We start from the raw sequence: 6,396 nt of genomic DNA, 5'->3' as shown, positions 1-6,396 counted from the left end.
AATGTCCATGACCTGCTATAAAATAGAAGTTGTGCAAGGCTCTGTGATGAGTTGCTTCAAGCACCTCCTAGTGCTGCTGCCATGACCAAGGGACTGATTACTCACCTGAATGTCAGGATCCTGTGAAAATTTATCACCTGCGTCATTGGAAGCATCTCAAACAGGTTTTGGCTGAGAAACCACAAGGAAAAAGCTTTGGCTAGTCTATGTGAGTGAAGCCAAGTATATTTGCCCCCAATATTCAAAGGTGTGCAAAAAATATCTGGACCAGTTGTTAAAGTGTTTTTGGCAGGTAACTTCTGGAATAGATGGTCTCATCAACAGGTATTTGAATGATAGTCCAGCCGCAAATGCCACTGAGCACTTGGATGAGAAGCAGCATGAGGATTGGGATAAGTCATTCTCATGTTGCATACGAATTTGATTTTTTGGAGAATTGGATAGCCCATTGGGTCAATTTCAAGGCTCAGAAGAGGGTCAGAACTGATGGTTTTGCAACTTATGCAGATAGTTTGTGCTGATTGCACAGTAAAGTCTACACTGCAACAACTTCAGCAGATCGAGAAGATGTTGTTGTGGAAAAGTTCATCAAGAAATATTTTGGGGAAGTCATGTGACACTATCTAGGTGTGAGGGATACCCTCATTATAACAGAGGCAATCTCAGTCATGATCTGGTTTGAAGTTGTAACTTTTAGCTGATTGTTAGAGAGAAAAGCTCATATTAACAGTTGTCATGATGGTAACTCAGATGGACTGATCTGCTCAAGCACTCCACATTGTAAACTAGGGTCATACCAAGGGTTAACCAACTACACACACATACTGGCATTGTGATTTAACCACAATGATATTCAGTAAATGGACAGGGTTGTGTAAGTCAGCTTGTGAAGTACATAACACAACAAATACCAACTGTGTACTTGAATGTTATCCAGGATGGGAGGATTAAATAACATACTTCACCTGTGATCTAGTAGAATACTGGCAAATGAGCTGCTCATATTTTGATGATCAATAAAGGTTACAAAGTTATTTGTTCCAACCATTGGCTCAACAGATACCAGCCATTGTAAAACACATGTTTTTTGCCGAGCAGCAAAGTAGGGTTATTGGTACTGTTGGATGACTCAGCAAGTCCAGAATAACTAGCAGCAAGCACTAGATTCTGTCAAAGATGCTCCATAAAACTGATGAAGCCCAAGCCAGACCTGGTCATGGGCTTGGAGAACGTAGCAAACTGATTGCATCAAAGTGTTTAGTGGTTAGTCTCGTAGGGCTGACTGGAACTTGGTATGGACCTGTAAAGGTACAATAAAAAGAGGTTGAGTTCCCAGGTGACACAAGAGCAGCTATAAAACAAGTGGACTTTGCAATACACAAGCCCTCCACATGAGATTAATACACCAGCAAATAGATATTGACTTCTTTCTTAGTGAATGACGATAGGCAAGATACTAGAGGAGAAGTAGCTCTCCAGGTTTATCTAAAAGTGTTGTTCATAGAAAAAATATAGTAGTCTTTGACCTCAGATCTGGTATTGGCATCTTTGGGATAGATCTACTGCAGAAGTGTTTCATAAGTTTTGTCTGTGAAACAAGTGATCTGATGTTACTGAGACTCTTCTCCAATGTCTATTAGATTAAGCCCAGGAACAATGGACTACGTGAGTATATATAGTTGATGTAGTACCAGTTATTCTATATATACATGTGGTGTTCCATGATTTATTACAGGTGATGTCTAGTGTGATGGTGCCATGTAATATTATGATAGAAACCATGCATGAAATGAGCTGTTCCTGTTCAGAAAGCGGACAAAATTAATATAAACAGTTATCTATCTGATGAAAAATGGAGCCCAGATGTTGCTTTACAATTAGGCAATCGCTTAGTGAGCTATACACTGGACTGGTTATTCATTGCACTGCAACCAAAAGCAAGCATATGGCTACCAACAATGTGGTAACATAGTAATAACAACTCAGTGACTTTTTGGTTGAATATGCAGATATATATGTGGGACCAATTGGGGTCAATCGTGTCAAACAACATAGATACAGACAAAGATCATCCAGTAAAACAACTGCCATGCTGACTTTACTGGGACACTAGAGATGTTACCAATGCTGAAGTACAGCAGATGTTGAAATGATTATCAGGAAGAAGCAAGGTACATCAAGGTTCTGTGCTGATTATAGACAAGTGAACACAGTAAATCGAGTTGACACCATTTCTTTACTATGAACAGATGTATGTCTGGATGTGCTGTAATTTTTTCATTGGTTCAAACTTTGGACTTACAATCCAGATACTAGATAGTCAAACTAGACGACGAAAGCAAACCTAAAACTTCTTTTGGCACACGAAATGGTTTGCATGTATTCCTCATCATGCCATTCAGCTTGAGTAAGTGCCCACATCATTTGAGGGACTACAATGGGAGATATTTCTGGTCTATAATGACAATATTTTATTGTTTGAGCAAATGTTGGAATTTGTGGCTGAGAATCTGAAAATGATATTTCAGAAGAGAAATAAAGCAGACTTGAAATGAAAACCAGGAAATTGTTTGCTTATGTACACAGAAGTGGCATTTCTCAGCCATAGTGTATTGTGAGATGGAGTTCCTATGGACCAGGCTAAGTTAGCCAGAGTGAGAGACTCACCTCAACCTGTGAACAAGCAAGATATACAAGTTTATTTGGTTATAAATCACATTATCAGAGATCTGTCACAAACGTCTCCAAGATAGTGGCACCATTATCTGCTCTCCAAATCCAATCCCTAACACTTCCTCTAGTGGATGCTCTAGCGCTAGCCTATTCATGACAAAACAGCAAGTTCCTGTTAGACATTAATGAAGCAGTAGAATGTCCTTTATCCTAATACCACATGGAACCATAACCATTTCTGTCATAGCAAAGTCAGGCTATAAAGCAGGATATTACACTAGTGGATTAATATCAAAAGTAACACTTCATAAGCTATGGAAAGATCAATTAAAGGGCCACAACCTAGCCATGCAACTAGGTTAGTCCCGACTATCACTAATAAAGGAGTGTAGCATGGATGTATGTACCCGTGAAATTTGTATGGTCAGTTACAGTGCAGGAAGGCGTACTTATATTACTGCTATAAACCACCAAGCCATGGGTCTCAGACTGTGCTGCAGCGAGTGGTCACTAAAACTCTATGACAAGAGACTCTCCATACTTTGCATAACATAAAGACTGAAAGAAACCAATGTATTACCCACACTTGTGCTACCCTTCAATGGTAGTTTTTCTGGCTACATTCGAGAGAAGATGTTTGATGCTGATGTTAATACTGTGAGCTTTGTGCCACCAAAAAAAAATTAACTGACCAAAACACGGTAATCCACAAGAGAATTGTTGGGTCTCCTCTGCAGAGGATAATCCTGGATATTTCTGGCCCACTCCCAGAGACTGATAGAATTGATTGGTATATACTCATCACTATCAACTACTTCACAATGTGGGCTGAGGCTTATCCATTGGTCATCACATCAGCACAGTCAATTACTGATTGTATTGGCAGAAGACAGAATATCACAGTTTAGAGTACCAAAAGAGATCCACACAAATCAGAAGCCACTTTAACAGCCAAGTGGTCTCTGCATTGTATAAAATGTTAAGAGTTGTGAAAATGTACACTTCACTTTATCATCCCCCAGTCTGATTATTTGACAGAACTGATAATACAGACTATGGTATAAAGTGCAATTGGGTAGCAGTATACAAGCTGTTTACTAAACATGTTCATATTTATGCATAAAATACTAGTCCCTGTGATGTAGAGCCTTCCCCCACAAGAAGACATCCCACATTGACCACAGGAATAAGTGGTGTGGTTAAGGTCTACAATAGTCAATGCACACGAGTTCACCAGACAACAACTAGAAAATACCACTTAAAGAAAGTAAAAGAAAGATTGCTCCAGCATAGTGATTAGACATGTTTGTTGTATGTGCTGGTAGTATGGAAGTAGCTTGGATCTGGCTGGACTAGTCTATATCTGATATTCTGGCAAAATGGTTCATTATCGTTACAGTGGATGCTAAGAATGAAAAAAACACATGGAACATGTTGATAAGCTGCATCTATATGTTACAGACAAACCTCTAATATACTCGTTTGAACAAGTTGGAGCAGGACAAGGATGCAATATCGAGTCATACTAATTCACACAATGAGGAAGAAAGAGTTAAAGATACTTATTTGGCTGTCCATGATGAGCCAGATGAAAAAGCTAAGGACAGGCAAATTCGATGACGAGGAACCCACTTTGAGACTAATAATGGCTGGAGACGGCTTGAATGGGTTGTACATTTGCTGTTATATTAAAGTTTTTCTTCATTACCCATTCAAGCCGTCTCCAGCCATTATTAAGGACAGACAGTTGAAGTCGACCTCTTGATTGATATGGTTGGAACTGATAGGCTAGTCATCGGGTAGAGAAACCAATGATTAAAAGGAAGTAATGTTCCTTGCATTTTGAGCTATTGGTTGATGTTGTCTCATCAATTGTATAGATTATATTTTGTAATTCCTGTTCAATCATTTCCAGCTAGGACAGTCATGTTATTGAAAAGTCAGTGACTGAAATAGTGTTATTACATTTGCTTTCTGAGCTTGAGTGATGAGGTTAAATGTACTACAACATAGAGTTACTACTTAGTTTATATAAGCTAAAAAAGCTGGAATGAATAGATATGATATGTAGTACATCAACAGTTTGCACAATTGTAAAAGATAGCTAGGAGTTTGAAACCTCAATTGAAAGAGCTTTGTTTCATTGTTGTCTGAGCTATCAGGTGGTATTTAATGGTATGATGGAAGCACTACGCTTTTTCATTGCCACTTGAGTTACTTCAGAAGTTGTCATGATATTGAAAAATTAGTGATTATTTGTTTCATTATGCCTGAAATATAAATGGCTTGAGCTTCAGGTTTCCAAGATAGAAATACCATTACTACTGAGATGCTGGCTTATAAGTGAAAGTTACCAAAGTAATTTATGTGAAAACTGGAAGTATTCTGTTACAAACTACTTGAGTATTCGACAATGTGTAATGGTAATGTATTTATTTAGCAATATAAGTATTTATAAATAAATATATGGTCTTACATACATACATGAATGTTATATAATGTGAATGCATCAATTACAAAATGAAGACAACAATGAACAACAAGGGAAGACGAGAAAGGATTTGATCTCAACATTAAGAGTTGACGAGAATAAGATTAACTGTAATAACTGACCTGAACGTATCATTAATACTGGTAACATAATGTTTAAATTGTGAGATTGAAATATCAGGCAGGTAATGCATTTTCTGGAAGAGTCAAAACTAACAAAGATATTGACATTATGTCCAAAAGAAAAACAGTTTTTACCTGGTGTTTTTTTATAACACAGTTTATCTGGTGTTTCTCATAAGAACTAGAGCAGAAGATGTTTCAGTTGTATCAAACGAAAATATTCACGAGTGGGTGAAATTACCAGTAGTAAATGAAATTCACGATTATCATGATAACTATAAATTTAGTGTACCCAGTGTTTTATTTGGTTGTGCTAAAATATTTTCAGTCATGCTAATCTAAATATTTTTAATAAACACAGTTTCACTGGATATTTTCTTAACAATATTTCATTACATTATGTTAATGCATGAAAATGCAGGCTGTAAATGTACTAAAGAAGGTGGAAAGTAACATCTGTATGATGAAACTTTGTAAATAACGCCAAAACTAGTACTAAATTTGTGACTTAAGGTTAAATATAATGGTTGGTATCACTTAACCCAAGTCAACTTGAGTGTGTAGGAACTGGTTCTAGTCTCAGACTCCATTTCATCTTATTGGAGCAGAGTGATGTCTACATAACAATCAGATAGTAGGAAGAAAAAAAGAGAACTGGTTAGAGAGTTTAGTGTGTGTCCCAGCTGTCTAGCTTGAACAACTTAATTACAGGTAATTGGTCAATAGAAAGTTCTCGGGTTCTTGGGATATTTATACAGGGAATATAGTGCATTACTACATATAATCTTAGTTCATATACCCATGTTATAACTCCCTTTAACCTACATTTTTGGCTGAACTTTTGACTTTGCATATGAATCAGAGCTTTCAGTATGTAAGATGAAGTCTTAACCACTAATTATGAGTGATTTTTCTACCATGATTTGACAATGATTAATCTGTTTAACATTCACAAATTTTAAAGCACCTAATTTTATTACTTTGTTTGTTAATTTTGAGTTAATTTTTGTATCTTGTTTTTGTACTAGTAATTGCTGAATTGTATTTTCATTCTTGCGCTGTGCATGAATTGTAATCATAGTTAAAAAAGGGTTTGTTTCTTTTAATAGG

Source organism: Limulus polyphemus, unplaced genomic scaffold (assembly GCF_000517525.1).
Source record: "Limulus polyphemus unplaced genomic scaffold, Limulus_polyphemus-2.1.2 Scaffold895, whole genome shotgun sequence".
Taxonomy (NCBI): Eukaryota; Metazoa; Arthropoda; class Merostomata; order Xiphosura; family Limulidae; genus Limulus; species Limulus polyphemus.
The sequence above is the reverse complement of the archived record's forward strand: the minus strand, read 5'-3'. Positions refer to the sequence as shown.